Here is an 18,191-nt window from a genome sequence, read left to right on the forward strand (position 1 = left end):
CGCGGAATGCTGAGATTGCAGGACCGCAACGTACTATGCGCCACCTATCATCAAGGGAGATAACTCTAAATTAAATTCTACCGATGTTGCTCATTGATATTTATATATTTTTTCAATTGAAAGAAAATGGTTAATTCAGCTGTTGAATTTAAGGCATAAATCGCAAAGTGCTCTATGAAAGTACAACAATGTGAATATAACTTAAGGTCTTAATTACCTCAAACCCTAAGTCACGATTACCGGTTTGTGTAATTTCTTCAAGCTGCATATCTTCCAGTAGAATCTAAAACGAAAGTAATATATAAATATGAGTCGTCTTTTATATGCTTATTTCCAATTGTTAGAGAAGTTACAAAATATCTTACGACATTTTATTCCCTCCCTCCATCTTTATAAATTAAAAACAAATATTAAAGGGGGGCAATATTGAGGGTAACCATTTGCAGTTCTTAACAATTCAGTTGTAAAAGAAACAATACTTGCGTGATGCGCACTAGAAATCATGCTGGACACTCATGTTATAGCCTGCATGTCCTGAAAACATAACAAGAGGCCCATGGGCCTTAATAGTCATCTGAAAATCATCTCCACAATCTGTTCACATTCTCCCAAAGATTTTTCTGACCAAATTTGGTCAAAATCCAATAAGAACTTTATGACTAGTAGCGTTTTCAAGGAATTTTCTTCTATTTCCCCTCTTAGGCCCTGCCCCTGAAGAGTAAGAGTAACCATTGATACAAAATCTGTTCCCCTTACTCTAAGGTTGTTTCTGGCCAAATTTGGTCAAAATGCAATCAGAACTTTATGGCAAGTAGCGTTTTGAAGGATTTTTTCTTTATTTCCCCTATTTGACCCCGCCCCTCAGGCCCCGGGGGGAGTGTATGTGTGTGTGTCAAGATTAACAATTTATACACAATCTGTTTCCCTTCCCATAAAGATATTTTAGACCAAATCTGGTTGAAATTCTTTCGAAACTTTATGACTAGGCTACACCAATTTGAAGCCTAGTTCTTTGGGTTTCCCGCCCCTATGGAAAAGTTAGAAAAAAAAAATAATAAAAAAAATCCCGCCCCTATTTCAGCTGCTCGGAAATCTGAAGAATGAAAGTCCGATTTTTCCTTTCCCGTTTCTGGTTTGTGCTTAAGACAAGCTGAAATCCTTATCACTTGAGTGCTTAAACCGTTAGGAAAACGAAAGTTTAAGCGCAAAAGGGAACCAGATAAATAAAAGACGAACTGAAAAATAGCGGATGTTGATGTTGCAACTGTGAGAACTTTTGACAGTGATGTGGTTGTTTCCTGTACCGTAAGACGTTTAAAAATTTCTTCGATACTATAAACACAAATGACGAAAATGTGATCGATGTAGTAGACTTAAAACTACATGCTTCATAGATAATCCAATTCTTAAAATTACGAACCTATTTTGTTTTCTGAATATTGTCATCAAATTCAATGTTTATATTTATTTTTGTTTCTTTTACTTCATATCATGTGAACAACAGCAATACATGGAATACATCTCCTTCCAAATTTAGAATGTTTTTGTATTGAATGTTTGTTATCAAAGATGAAAGCATGGTCACAGAAACTAAAATAAGAATTAATGTAATTGAAATTAATACGATGATATTGAATGCTTCTATAGTTTTGCATGACTAGTCAAGACTATATCTATACTGTGAATTTAATATCTAATATATTTACATTTGATTTCGTGTGACTAAAGTTATTACATTTGCATACTTTCTTTTTTTAATGTAAATTTACATGAAAAAAAAAGTATTTTTTTATGTAAGAAAATGCATATCTTTTGTTCTATTGGGTGTAGCAAAATTTTACAGGTTCCCAATATTGTAGATCAACAATATTTATGATTCTCCTATAGTGTTTTAAGTAGAGTTCAACCTGGACGAGAAATAAAAAAAATGTTCAGACAACAACTAGTCTTTTAGACAAGTCAATAGCACCCTATAGAGGCCAAATATGTTATTTATTTCTTTTCTTTTGACTCCCAAAACATAAAATGCTACAACCTGCATATACATACAACACAAATATAATGGATTTGGCCTTGTGTTAATGTTTGTATACATCATATTCTCATTTGATACCGCTCGGCCCATTGTTTTTTTAGAAAATGGTCATTAAAAAAACCCACCCTCTCGCCCCACTTTTTCCCCAAAAATCCCGAAGAACTATTTTTTTCAAATTGGTGTGGCCCTAGTAGCATTTTGAAAGAGCGCTGCAGGTAGGGCGTTAGAATTGTACCTGCTGCCCCTATTGCATGATCGTAAAAGGCGACTAAATTTAGGATCTTATCTATTCTTTTCTTCCTAACTGACTTTATCTTTCCTAATGCCTTCCTTGGCACCGCCTCACTTGAGCGTTCGCCCCTGTGAGGAAGGCTCTGGGTTCTGTCCCCTGGCCGAGACCCACCAAAGTCTATAAAAGTGGTAGTTTCTGCTCCTGCTTAGCGCTCAGCAAACGGGGAGTGGGACGACTGGTTCGCCCGTTGTCATTATTATAAGAAAGGATCCACAAACACAGAAAGAAAATCTAAAATTATTTTATTGAGTAAGTGGCAATATGTGGTCACGGCTGATTTATAGAATTGGCTGCCGCAAATGGTCAGCCACAATTACTATTACTAATTCAAGTGTATTCAATCAATTCAACAATATTCAATCAATTCAACAGTATTCAATCAATTCAACAACATATTCAGTTGTATTCAATCAATTCAACTGTAATCATTAAATTCAACATTCAATTCAACATACTCAATGGTTTTCATTAAATTCAACATTCACAATTGTTTTCAATTAATAAAAATATATTCTTCGAATTCAACATCTCTTCAAAGCATTGTCTTCATTTAATTCAACCTATTAATATCTTCATTTGTATTCAATCCATGAAGAATTCACTTAATGATTTTGATCCCGATAACGGCGATCAAAATGTCTTAATTCAATTGTCCTACTAATCAAAGAATTTGCCGTAAACTGCCAAATGGACGCAGTGAGACATGGTCTCACTGAGGCCACCGCCACACACCCTAGTGGGGGGAACGGCAAATTATATATATCTAAGCCTTATACCGTGACCATCATATGCCCTATGTCCTGTACTCTGTAGCAAGGTTCAAAACTATCGGAAAACAAGCCCTCCCTCAATTAAGATTTGTCTGGTGGGAAAATAAAACCCCCGTTCGTAAATAGTTCTTCAATACCGCCCTGTAACCCATTAAGAAAAATGTTGTTGCCTGTTGTGGATAAATGGACCCCATCAGAGAACAAGGAAGGGGTATTTCTAGAAATGTCAGGGTGTTTGATATAAAATCCCCCATGATCAACTACTGTTTTTGCACATGTACTATTCAGACGCAACCTACAACGCTCCATGGCGTCATACTCTTCTTTCGCATGACCCCGCCATTTAAGCCGAGGTAAAATTTGGGACCAAACCACCCGTTTTCCAGGGAATCTATTAACTACCTTTAAAATTGCAGACCTAGCCATATGGACAAGATCTACCAGAGGACTTCCTCCAATATCATTCCCCCCTACATGCAGTAGTATAATATCAGGTTCTGGCCCTATTGAAGCCAACAGCGTGACCACCTGGCCTCTGTAATGCCTCGAACTGTGCCCATTCTGACGATGGAAGAGCCAATACACCACAAAGTCAAACCTGTAAGACTTAAAAACATGTTGTCAGCATGTTTTCACGACCCCACAACAATCAATAAGATGGTATACGTATGTATGTCCTAAAGCACTGAGAACTGCCCCTATTCTGAATGAATGAGACTTGTAGGAGGCCGGATCATACCCTAATTGTGCCAGGGCCTTTTTTAACACTGCACTAAACTGGTACCTGGTCATACTCGCCCCACCATAATGACACAGAAGTGGGCCGTCCCGTTTTGGACGGATCCTTCAAAAAATCGTGCAAATACTGTAAAGGACAACTCGCCCCTTTTTCTCTATGGATAACAAGAACAGTTCCTCTACCTAACTGATCAGTTTTTGAAAAACGTATTTTTAAGTGTAGCTTGGAATTATATCTGGGGTTATTACGACATCATTTACAACTAACTATGTTCTGTAACCGACAACCTTTTGTAACGTTATCTCCCTTACCCGCAGAAACTCTGCAAATGCCAAAGAATAAGCCAGCTTAAATAATGCTAATTCATACCTATCACGACAGACCACTGGCAAGATATGTAGTATTTTTCCTAACAAATCCTTTATTAATTGGCAAACGAGGGTTAATTCTACTTTTTGTCCGTTTCATACCCTCTAAAATCTTGTTCACAATGAAACACCTTGTAGGATCTAGTTTACCTTGAACCTTACATTTGTAACTGATGGCCGACACGTAAGACCTAGCTGTTGCTGCTGTTTTACCACATAGTGAAAGGTGTGCAATAAATTGAATAACTTGCTCTAAAGATGGCGGCCATTGTTGTGAGAATTTGAACTCCCGTCTAAATTTCTCAAATGAATTTAAACCTATTTGATATGTCAACTTGGTATTTTCAGCCATAGATACAATTATAATTAAGAGTCTGTCTGCTTCAGCTTTAAGACCGCAGAACCAAATGATTCTCGACTATATTACTGATAAATGGCGGAACGTTTGCCCGTCTGTCAAGGTTAAATTGAGTATCAAGTGCTGGTCACCTGTCACTAATTTTGAAGGAATGGGCATGTTCGCATACCTGTGAATAAAAATTGAAATAAAGATCTAACCATCTTGCTAAACTTTTATGTGGGGGGTGCCATCTTGATGTTAGAATTCCGACCCAAAAATTACACGAAATATTCATGAAATTCTAATATTGATTACCTCCCCAAAGTCCAGAACACACACTTGACAGAATTTTTAAAAAATTTCTTTAGATATTATTACATCTACATGTATTTCCCAACCCACACATTAAAACATTTAGAAACTGATGCACCCTGGATACCCAATCAAAATAGGCTTCCGAAACCATTCACCTCTCTATGAAATCTTGTAGCCCAAAATGGGGATTTCCAGAATCTATTTTTGGTTTGATTCTGCGGTCCCTATAGCATTTACATATTTTTCAAATTTAACCATTTTTGGAAAGCTACATGTCCATAAGGTCTGATTCCAAAATGGAGTTTGCTCGCTGCATGGATTGGTGTCTGGTACTGCAAGCTGTGTATAACATCGTAATCGACAATGAAGATTCCTGTAAGAAAAATTATGAAATTTGAAACAGTTTTGAAATAAAAATTTAAATATTTCAATGTAAATTTGAACCTAGACTTTTGACTTTTACTTATAACTATAGTATAGTTTAGTAGTACTACAGGGAAATATGACCAATTGAATTAAACTTGGAGGTCAGGGGGAGATAACTCATATTCTTTACCCCCACCCCCCATTCTTTTTGGAATTTTCTAGCAAAAAATATCCAGAACTGAACAATTAAGCAAATCAAAGTTCCCAGAACTGCGTCAATACTATAGATATATAACTTAGTAAACAATAGAATATCATAAAGAAATGATTATAAACATATTATGTCATAATATATCTGATATAACACAGAGAAATTACGGTGCAGCTAATAAAATATGGATACAAAATTAGCCCCAAAAATTTCAAATTTGCCCTGATTTTCTGAATCAGGATGATTTCTAAAATTACAAATGTATACCAATTTGATGTAAAAAATGGAATTATTAACCTCTGAAGGATTCAAAGGACAGATAAAAATCAAATCTAGAGCAACATTTGCACCCGAAAAAACTGGACAGAACTAAAGAATCGGTGGCTATTAGAAAGAAAATGATATTTGAAAAATAGAATTAAACTTATACCTTCACTTCACATATTGAAGTATACTAGTCAGTTACAAGATCTGGAAGTAAAAAGAAATTACACAATTCACCTCTAAAATTTGCACCATCTCACAGCTAAAAAAAACCCGTTTACCAGAGACCTACAAATGTACAGACAATGGAAGGGAGATAACTCGAATTTCATCCGAGTATCGATCTCGAATAAATTAATAACACTGATAATTGAACCAAAGAGGTATATGAGAGAAATATATAGAGAAAAAAAAACCAAATTATACTCACAATTAAATACTCAGGTCAATTATGGAAAGGTAACTCTTGTCTAGTATTTTCATGTAAATGAGTTAAACTCCCCTTGGCGCTGTCTTCATGTCAGGAATAAAGCTGATTTGTAAACGGGGTCGCCCAAAAGGTAACCATGGTCAAAACTCGGTCTGAAACAGAAGAAATGTATAAATTAATAAATAAATACTAAAATGAAAGAGTTAAAATAGCTGATTAATGAACACAAAAACAAAAGTGTGCATTTATATATAGATCGATTAGGGTTCATGGCCATTATAAGGATGTGTGTCAATACTTGGAGGAACCCAGAGTATCAAAATAAAAACCACAGTCCTACAGCCTGAATCTATTACCTATTCCTGACCAGTCTTAAACATTTAATTTTGAAAAAGAAGACTATATTGTTTATTTTACAGAACCAAACATACACTATAATCCATTTGATGAATTTATATATATAAAAATATTTGACTTACATATACAGATAAATAGAATAGTGGGGGGGGGGGATTTTGATATGAAAATAGATAGATACAGTGAAAGAGATTATTAGGCTTGAATACTCCTAATCACAGATGTATCACGCGAATTCAGATAAGTTTTTTACTAAATATCATTGAAATACACATCATATTCTAAATATTCCTAAGTCACCAGACTTCGTTACATGTAACACACCCCCCCCCCCCCCGGGGCCAAGACCCTAGCCCCTGTGTCTTGTCATACTTGTCCCCAAGCCCCCCTGGTGTCATAATCGAGTGACAAAAACATCTTCTGTATAATCACTTTCTGAGATATTGGTTCATGTGCTAAGCTATAATAACAACATATGTGTAATGTGGATTTTTTTCAACAAAATCCACCAATTTACAGTGTCGTTATCAAGACAGAAAGGCCTCCGTACTAAAAAAATAGCTACCAAATATTTATAAAATACAAGCAAAAATACCTTCAACACTCGATTTCCAGTCAAATACATGCAGATTGGGCTCAGTCAAATGGTGTCCAGGGACGCTGAATGACGGAAACGTCATATCCGGTTGTCATCCTATAGAGACCGCAAACCAAATTATTTCGCTATATACGAGATATATTAAAACGTTTGCCGCCTGTCAAGGTTAAATGGAGTTTTCAAGTCTGGTCACCTGTCCACTTAATTTTGAAGAATGGCAATCTCGCATACCTGTGAATAAAAAGAAATAAAGATCTACCATAAACTTTTATGTGGGGGGTGCCATCTGCGACCAAAATATTCATGAAATTCTACAATATTGATTACCTCCCCTCAGGGATGTAAACATTTGAAACTGGATACCCAATCAGCAGGCCTCCGAAACATTCACCTCTCACTTGTGCCCAAAAGGGGGATTTCCAGGTATCTATTTTTGGTTTGATTCTGCGAAACTGTCCCTACTCTGCTGCTGATGGGGCTAGCTGGCGGAACCTCCCCCACTGTTTCCGAGAAATAGAATCAGCAATTCCATTGTCAACCCCAGAAACATGTTGCGCTCGAAAATACACATTGTTCTTCATAACCAACATAACAAAAGCTCTGACTAAACACATGACGCGCTTTGATTTTGAAGTCTGTGTATTCAGAATAGACACCAAGGATATATTGTCAATTCGAAACTTTATTTGCTTATTCATCAGCCCCGGACCCCAAAGAGTCAATGCTAACACCACAGGTACTAACTCTAATAAAGTAATATCCTTCTTAATACCTTGCCCTGACCAATCCTGTGGCCACTGGTAGAAAGCCCATTTTCCTCCAAAAAAGGCTCCGCAGCCAAGCTCGGCCGAGCCTGCACTATCAGTAAACAGCTGTATGACATGATTTTCTGACCAAGACACTTCAGGAAAGTAAGTTTCACCTGAAAATGTCACAAGGAACTGTAACCACATTTGAATATCAGACTTCATATCCGAGTTGATCTTTATGAAATGATGCAGTTCTTTCACTCTTGCCATAGCATCATAAAATCTTCTTAAAAATGCCCTGCCCGGTTTAACAGCTCTACAGAAAAAAAATAAACAACCTACAATCGATTGTAACTGCCGCAATGTTATCTTTTTACTTTTTTCAATATCAATTAACTGCCTCCTCAATTCTAACATTTTGGTTTTTGGGATACGAACCACCATTTCAATTGTGTCAATTTCCAGGCCTAAGAACACCAGACAAGTGACAGGACCCACTTTTTTTCCTCGGCTATTGGAACACCTAACTCTAGGCAAACTGACTGAAACCAATCCATTAACACTTACATGTATCAGCTTCTGGCTCCCGGCAAAATAGAAAAATCATCCAGGTAGTGATCAAGAAATTCTAATCTTAGACCCTTTTCTCTTACCAAGCCAATGAAGGAAATGTTGAAAACACTTCTCGTAAAACATTGCACGATATAAAACACAACCCATTGAACGGGGCACTTGTCTAAACATAATATTCCCCATCTAGCATAAAATAATCCCCCAATCCTAGCATACAAAACCTAACTGAATCCGATGTCCCCCTGGATGTACTGGTAACAGTCCCCTGAATACAGATTTTAATTTCCAACTTGGGCTATCAAAGCTCCTTCAACCAAAGCTCCTTTTTTCCCTAAACTTGAAAAAAATCATATTCCACAACGAACTCAAAAAAAAATAAAAGTAGGTATTTTACTTAACTTGTACATAGAAGCCTCCCATGCATTAAATGAATATGCATTATTCCCTTCCGGAAGCGACAAAGTTCGTGTATCAATCGCCAGGTGTCAGCAGATTTTGGTATAAGATCTAGCGGTGTATGCAACTCGTTAATTGTTGTGAAATGATGTCGTTCCTAATAAGGCAGCAGAGATTCGTCCTACTAATTTATAAACACTCTTTCAACTCTTCAATGACGTGTTAATCTTTAGACTTTGCCACCCGGGTATTAATCACTACCGTGAAACTCTAGATTTTATATAAAAAAAAAATTTGTGGTTTGGGACTCTAGTACCTGGTACCTGTATCAAGGGTAGACCATAAACCCTCTAGAAAAACCCCGTCTTCCTAATATCCAAAATTTGTGCTATATATGTTTCCTGAATGATTTTACTGATAGACAATTGGCATTAAACCCTGTCCACACACTTAACTAGTGTGTCCCTCCTTCCGAGTGCCCATATTCTGACCCCTCCTCCACCGAGGACAAAGTGCCCGTCCGGATTATGTGCAACTGACATGATTTGTAGTAACACGGGGGTTTGGGGGCCCTAAAACGGGGGTTTCCATGCTGTGGATGTGAGGGCGAAAGGAATTATTAGAATTATTTCCTCCCTTGACACATTAACCATTGGGTGATTACCTGTACACTTCATACACGTGTGCGAGTATGTACAGAGGGTGCTTGAAACAGGACCCCTGAAAAATTGTAATCATAGCAGTTATTGTTGCGAAACCTATTGCTGGTATTTAAGTTCTGAGTGACCCAAAGGTTTGACTGGTTATTACTTCCTACCATGTACAATAACCAAAGTTCATTATCAACAATTGCCCACGATAAGCTTGGGTTCATGCTCATTTTTAATCTAAATTGTTGGTCATAGTTTTTTCCATCCAAGACTCCTGGAAAATTTTGCTGCCCCAAGTCTAACATTGTGCATATACTTCACAAGATCAGGGTATTTACAAGGATGTGCAGACCCATAAATTACCATAAAAATCAAGAAAGCATCTGTCCAAACGCTCAATTGTATAAATTTTTTTCTGATGATGAACATTTGGCAACCAAATAGACCTTGTTTATTGAAGGAAATTTTAGGATCTTTTTCTTCAGCGTTATTTTGTAATAACAGTCCCAAATCTACATATTTCCCTGTGACAATTTTTTCTTTATTTGATTCGGACACATTTGCCCCAAATGAGCTATAAATTGACATTATTTGGCGTTGGGACCTCACCATTAACTTCATCAACATCCAACTCATGATCCGAAATTGTGTTGTCAGTGAAGTTGTTGCTCTGGTAAGTTTGTTCCATATCTCTTGACCCTGCTGGTCCAGTATAAGCACCGCTTGGCAGAGAAGGCCCCAGGTCCGTGTCCACTGTACAAAAATGGCCTACTCTTGGTTTTGGTAGTTCTGGGGCATGAATGTATTGGCTTAAAGTGTCCACGCAAAAAAGAAAAACAAAGCAATTAGACACATGATTTATAACGAAGTAAATTTAAAAACGGGGAGGATAATATAATTGGATTCATATCTCATACTCAATTAAATACTATTATTAGACAAGTTATTAAATGTGCATAAACGTAGTACACTTAATAAAGAGCATATATCATGGATCCAAATTTTTTATTCAATATGCATGTGAATCTATTTATTTGTCTTATCCCTCAAATAATGAATTAATGGCGTAAAGTAATTAATATACTTGAAAAACCATACGTATTCATGATTATAAATTCTGACTAAACTTCGTCACCATTGTATTTCATATTATGCATGGCCGTACTTACGTACATATAGTCAAAACAAATCTCGGCGAAACCATACAGTAGCGACACCGCGATGAACCTGTTTTTAGCTTACCGTTGCTTTATGATAACCAGGTAAAAGTAAAAGATAAATTCAAACGTGCAAATATGCAATAGTTTGAACAGTGCAACTAGACTGTATATATAAGTAGATCATCAAATTCTTGAATAAATAAACAACAAAAAGCATTTTAAATTATCTCATCGTACGCAGTATCATCAAAACGTTAATATGTTTCTCAACTGTTAGCCATGAGGTCGTAGTACAACATAATCCCCGAGCGACCATAAAATGTGTTTTAAAAACGATAATTAATCGACATCGAACGTCAATCGTAGATCATCCCACTTTAAATAACATATAAAGCTATCATTTGTTTAATAAAATGAATTCCAAAAGATACAAAGGATATACTATAGACAATTTGTTGATGAACCACACATTAAACTTGCCTGTTCAAATGAGCTGCATGTACCCAAAGGAAGTAAAATTCCCCAAGGACGATAACTCTAAACTATTTTACCCTAGTGAACCAAATTATAATGGTCTACAAGTAAAGGGAAGTAACTCGAAATGATCCTTCTAACAATAAGCGCATTTATTGACAAATAATAAATGCTAGTATAATGTGACCGGGTGGGGTGTGTTGCTTGGTGTCTTCGGCGGCATGCTTCAGTGATATAGCACTATAAAAAGGGCAATAGTTCCACTATACAAGAAGACATAACATGAATATACTGCAGTCTCCCAAAACACGCACCTCGCACAACATACACGCAACACACCGCATACATGGGAGGCCGTCCTTACATGACCATAGCTGTTAATAGGACGTTCATTAATCAAACAAACAATCCTCTATTTTCTCTATTGGGCCTGTCCCCTTCTGCCAGGGGGATCAGAGTCATCTTTTATACAAAATATCTTCACATTCGCTCGAAGATATTTCTGACCCAATTTGGTCAAAATTAAATAAGAAACTTTATGACAAGTAGCGTTTCTAAGGAATTTTCCTCAATTTCCCTTATTGGGCCCCACCGCTCAGGCCCCAGGGGGTCAGTCACCATTTAAACAAAATCCTTTCCCCTTCCCCTAAGGATTTTTTTCTTGCCTAATTTGTTTAAAATCTGTCGAGAACTTTTTGACAAGTATTGTTTAAAAAAAAATCCCTATTGGGCCCCGCCCCTCAGGACCCAGGGGTCAGAGTCACCTTTTTTATACAAAATCTGTTCCCATTCTCCGAAGGATGTTTCTGGCCGAATTTGGTTAAAACCAATTAAGAACTTTTTGGCAAGTAGAAAGAAACATCGACGGACGGTTCATGATGACAATAGGTCATCTGGACCCTTCGAGGAGGATTCTTTGAGTATCAGCCTGTAGGCTAGGGGGTAAGGTAGCATTTCCGTTTTAATGCACAACAACCTCGATTTGAAGATAAAAGTATGCAAATAAGCTAGCCTACAAAAGCACGCTCACGCACGACGAAGCTATTCTTTGAAAGTAGATAACCTGCTGTTTACATCAAAGGGAGGAGAAGTGGGTGGGCCGAAAAACTTACCTCCTTAGCCTACAGGCTGATACTCAAAGAATCCTCCTCATCCGTCACTAAAGCTCGGATAAGGGGGTAAGGTAGCATGTTTAAAGGATGTAAACGCTGGAAACCATGACAACCACCTAAGTCAACACAACAGCACGTGCATGTATCATGATATGATATCCAGCAAAATAATATTAACATCAGTTCAAATTCAAAATGAGATGAACCCGCTGATTCTAGCACAGAATTAGCAAATGAATCGCCACCATCTGAAACGTCCCTGTGGTAAAATCTGGCAGAGGTCCAATTTGCAGTTCGCAAAATGTCACCAAGGGGAACCCCTTCCCAAAAAGGCAGAGAGGTAAAGCACCTCTACTTGTGGAAAAGGATGCGAAAAACGGTGCAACACCCGAAAGAGTAAGCACCTCCTTAACCCATCGTTATATTGTTGATGACGACACAGCAAGAAAAGTATTATATGAAACAAACAGTCTATTACTAAGACGCTTCGACCTAGTCCGTTCCAGATACCTATCTAACACTGTCAAAACATCTAACGCCACATTCTGTTCATATTTATACAGCTTCACTACTTCTGAGGCCGAAGATCTACCGACTCTGGTAGTCTTCAAAATGTCCTTAACATAAAATGTACAAATCAAATCTGTCCTGTTCATGGCGGTGATATCAAGCACTGACAATGTCTGTGAACGCTGAGCTGTCGTCAATGCAATCAGACATGCCAATTTCAATGACAGGTCCTTGAGAGTAATGGAAAGCAACGGCGGTAAATTCTGTCGAAAAGTCAAGACCTTGGACACATCCCATGTCTCAACATACCACGGCAAAGGTGGATTCTTACTAAATAACCCTGGTAATAACTGAACTGTTCTGGCAAACTCTACAACCCAACAAATCCGGAGTCTGTGACAACATGGATCTGTGGGTATTGATCACACTGTTCGATCGTCCTAAAGCACTTAATGATAAAAGATAATCACAAATCATCGCCTCATTCGGGTTATTAGAATTAATTTCCCTTTTACCACACCAAACTCTCCAGTTCTGCCACGCCAAGTTATAAGCCTTTGTAGTCCCTCGTCGCCACGAGTGGAGAACCACATCGGTAGCCTCTTTTGATAAGCCTCTATGATGGAGGGCTGCCCGGAGATGATACATGCGGTCAGGTTCAATGTCCTGAAAAGATTATGGTGACAGCCATTGTGAGGTAGAGTGACTAAATCTTGCCAATGTGGTAGTCTGGCTGGTGTATCCACCATCAAATCGAGCAACATAGGAAACCAGTGCTGAGAATTCTAATTAGGTACAACAATAATTGCTCTTTTGACTTGGTCATTAATAACTTAACGAAGAACCCTTGGTATCAGACAAAATGGAGGAAACAAATATGACTCGAGACCCTCCCAAGAGATAGTTAAAGCATCCACATTCTTAGACATTGGGTCCGGCCCCCAAGACACAAATCTGTCCAACTTGTGATTTAACCTTGAAGCGAACAAAACTATATCTGGTAGGAAAAAATGCAAGCAAATCCTATGAAAAATACTTGGGTCTAAACTCCATTCTGTCTGCACTGAGAACTTTGTTTGTTTGTTTGTTTGTTTGTTTGATTAATTAACGTCCTATTAACAGCTATGGTCATGTAAGGACGGCCTCCCATGTATGCGGTGTGTTGCGTGCATGTTGTGCGAGGTGCTTGTTTTGGGAGACTGGTATATTCATGTTGTGTCTTCTTGTATAGTGGAACTCTTGCCCTTTTTATAGTGCTATATCACTGAAGCATGCCGCCGAAGACACCGCACATTCTTGTCCGAACTTTTCTGAGCTACTAAGCAGTCAACTGCTCTATAGCAGACAACACCGAGTCTAGTTTCTTATCACTAGCCTTTCTCTTTTTTCTCAGAACATTCTCCGACTGCGTCGATTTCACTTTCAGTTTCATAACCCTTTTTGACTGAAGCCGAGTCTTGGGCCCAGTCCGGTGAAGTTGCAGTTTTGCTGCAAACTGTGACGTTAGCCCCAACATTAATGCCGGGCCCCTCAAGCTCCAGCTTATTATCAGACCCTAACCATAGGGCGTCGCCTGACACGTCAGACATGACAAGTAACGGTCTAAACTGTATAACACAAAGCCCACATGGCTTGTCACACAAGCGACCAAATCCCGAAAAAATAGAAAACAAAAAATAAAAACGTGTCATGCCATAACAACGCGGTTTCGGTAACAAAATACAGAAAAAAGGCTCATGTGCTTCAAAAAATTCACTATAGTGGCTACGAACTTGTTTGAAAATGGGTAGTACCCTCGTGTGTTCGAAACGAAAAGATGCTTTCGTCGTGCGTGAGCGTGCTTATGTAGGCTAGCTTATTTGCATATTTTAATCTTCAAATCGAGGTTGTTGTGCATTGAAACGGAAATGCTACCTTACCCCCGAAAGCCGGAAGGCTACGGAAAAGAATTCTGGTTTGAAAAAAAAACCGATTCTACAATTAACCAATTATTAAAGATTACTCACAAAATTTACAAATCATTGATGACGGAAAAGATATATGTTCCCTCTTTTTAGACGTTTCCAAAGCATGTGATAAGGTATGGTATGAAGCTCTTATATATAAATTAGAGAATATTGGTATTAAAGGAAATCTACTTAAAGTTATATGTGCCGTTACTGGACAAAAATTTTGACATGTTATTTTTTCTTTATTAATCTATTGAAAACCACAAGGTTTGATGCATTAAGCTGTGAAAGTCATTCAAATGACTTCAGATGCCTAATAAATATTAGCTACAACACATACATTATATACTGTAAAGTTGTTGTATTTTATGCGTTATGTATGTTTAGATGGAAACATACCTGCAGATATCACTTTACAATTACTAATAACACTGTAAAAATGTAGACGTCAGTTTGGCTTCACGGTATGACTATGTACTCATTATATGTGCTTGTAAAATAAAAACCTATGGATTGAAAGTAGTGTAATTCTCAAAATGATGGTTACTGTTGGTAATGAATAACATATTAAAAGCTCATCTTGATTCGTGAGTATAAAAAATACGGCACATATAACTTTAATTGGCTTAAAAGCTATCTAAGAAATAGAAATGAATTTGTTGTTTTTAATGGTCAATCATCAGAACGTAGGTATACCAACCCGGGTGTCCCACAGGGCTTTATACTTGGCCCTTTACTGTTTTTGATATATGTTACATTAATGTAGGGATTCTTTCGGACATCAATTTATTTGCAGACGACACTTCTCTCTCGTCAGAAATTAATAGTCCAGACTGTATTAATAAGTTAAAGAATGATCTTTCTACTCTCTCAAATTGGGCAAAGCGTTGGTTAGTAACTTTTAATGCAACGAAAACAGAACTTGTCATATTCACCAAAAAGCGCACTCTAAACAACCCTGATCTTCAGCTCAATAATATCACTATCAATTACGTCAACACACACAAACATCATGGCATATCATAATCTGGAAACCTAAGCTGGCATTAGCATATATCTGATGTTGTAGCAAAGGCTAATAAAATATTAAACGTATTACAGTCATTATCGTACATAATACCACCTGTCGGTCTTGAAAACCTATATAAATCTATGGTAATATCTATCCTGGAATATGGTTGTATACTATTTGAGAACTGCAATCAGCATGAATCCGACCTTATTGAAAGTGTCCAGCGACGGGCTGCTCTAATCTGTACGGGGGTATAAGGTAACAAAATATACAAAGCTTTTAACTGAGCTTGGCTGGGAGTTACTAAGTGATAGAAGGAAGTATTTTAGACTTAAAATGTTATTTAAAATTAAACATGATCTCGCTCCTCCATATTTAAAGTCGCTCTGCCACTCTTTACATCGCACTCCAAGCTACAATTTCAGAAATTCTAATACACTACCTCCAGCTCCTTCCAAAAAACATTCTATCACCAATCTTTCTTTCCAAAAAAACTATTAAGAGACTGGAACAATCTTCCCAAACACATAAGGAATAAACCCGCTCTAACTCTTTTTCACAAGCACTATCAAAACTTTCGACTCCAAAATCAAATACACTAAATACGCATGGACATGGAAAAGGTAAAAATCAATTATTGTAATATAAGAATGGGCCTCAGTGCCCTAAACAAACATAGATTTTCTTACAAATTGATACCAAATAAATACAGTAAACATATTGTGATTCTGTGTGAACTCTCCTGAGGATGAAAAACATTTCTATTTATTATGTCCTAGTTTTTTTGTTTGTTGATTTCATTAACGTCCTATTAACAGCTATGGTCATGTAAGGACGGCCTCCTCCCATGTTTGCGGTGTGATGCGTGTATGCATATCCTAGTGCGAGGTGAGTGTTTTGGGAGACTGCTGTATATTCATGTTATACCTTTTTGTATAGTGGAGTTTACCCCTTTTTATAGTGCTATATCACTGAAACATGCCGCCGAAGACACCAAGCAACGCACCCCACCCGGTCCAATATATTAATGGGCGAATCCAGTCATCCCACTCCCCGTAAATTGAGCGCTAAGCAGGAGCAGAAACTACCACTATTTTAGACTTTGATGTGTCTCGACCAGGGAACAAAACCCAGAGACTTCCTCACAGGGGCGAACGCTCAAAAATGAGGCGGTGTCACTGGAGGCATTAGTGGAAACATAGTTAGAAAGAGAAAAGAAAAAGATCCTAAATTTAGTCGCCTTTTACGATCATGCAATAGGGGCAGCAGGTAAAATTCTAAAGCCCTGCGTGCATACAAGAGGGTTTTAATATTAAAGAAGATTAGAGCACGTTGCAATACCAATGAGAAATTACAAGTTGAGTGGTTTCTTATCTATTCAGCTTATTATGTTATTGGGATTCCATAATTAAACTGTTGCTTGTTTTAAACGTGAAAGCCAATCCCATTGGTAGACTAGGATGCTACATTTGCTGTTTGTTTTAATAAAACGTCTTTATAAAAAGCTATGGTCATGTAAGGACGGCATCCCATGCATGCGGTGTGTTGCGTGTTTGATGTGCGAGGTGCGTGTTTTGGGATTTACTGTGGTATATTCATGTTGTTGTCTTCTTTTGTATAGTGGAACTGTGTTGCCCTTTTTATAGTGCTATATCACTGAAGCATGCCGCCGAAGACACCAAGCAACACACCCCACTAGGTTTCACATTCATACTAGACAAATTACCGGACATAAGGCCGACATCAGCCCGTTGAACATTACGCAACACCAGGTAAATTTAACTGTTATGGAGCGCGGAGACAAAAGATGTCACGCCTACATGACAACCTCAACCAGTGTCATTTAGAGCTAATTAGTCTTCAGTTTACCCTTCAGTGTCTAACCCTACGCCATTTTTCTGTTAATGTAAGCGCACTTGCAGTAGTATTATCGCTCTGAACCATAATATGAAATGGACGACACACTCCTTTACAGGAAAGCATGCAGGAGATAATTGAATAGCTTTCAAACTCAAGATAAATTGACGTGTGTTCTGTAGTTTTTCCTGTAAGTACCGATTAACCATTTACCATCCTCTGGTGACTAGCACCAGCTACACAACCACCTTCAGTTAGGAATCGGTTGGTCAAAATATAATATATCAGGGTTAGGGTTGCCTTATTAGGTTTACCATTGGACTTGAGCTAGAATTCTGTCTGCTGCCACCAAAGTAACCTCTGCCAAAGGAATGGCATTAAATGATGAGGTAATATAAATTCAATGAGAGAGGCGAGCAGCCTTATAGAAACATTATCAATTGATAGCACCTGTTGACACCTCCCTAAAATTTTGTCAACTTTGTCTTCTGGTAAAAACACTTTGAATTGGATTGAATAAATGATATAACCCAAATGACAAATGGCTTGTGTGGGTACTGTAATAGACTTCTCTATATTGACCTAAAAGCCCAGACTAATGAGCAAATCAATTAAAACTCTAGAGTCCATACCACATTTCTTTTTCTCAGTGGCCCTCGTTAGT

Source organism: Argopecten irradians, chromosome 11 (genome assembly GCF_041381155.1).
Source record: "Argopecten irradians isolate NY chromosome 11, Ai_NY, whole genome shotgun sequence".
Lineage (NCBI taxonomy): Eukaryota > Metazoa > Mollusca > Bivalvia > Pectinida > Pectinidae > Argopecten > Argopecten irradians.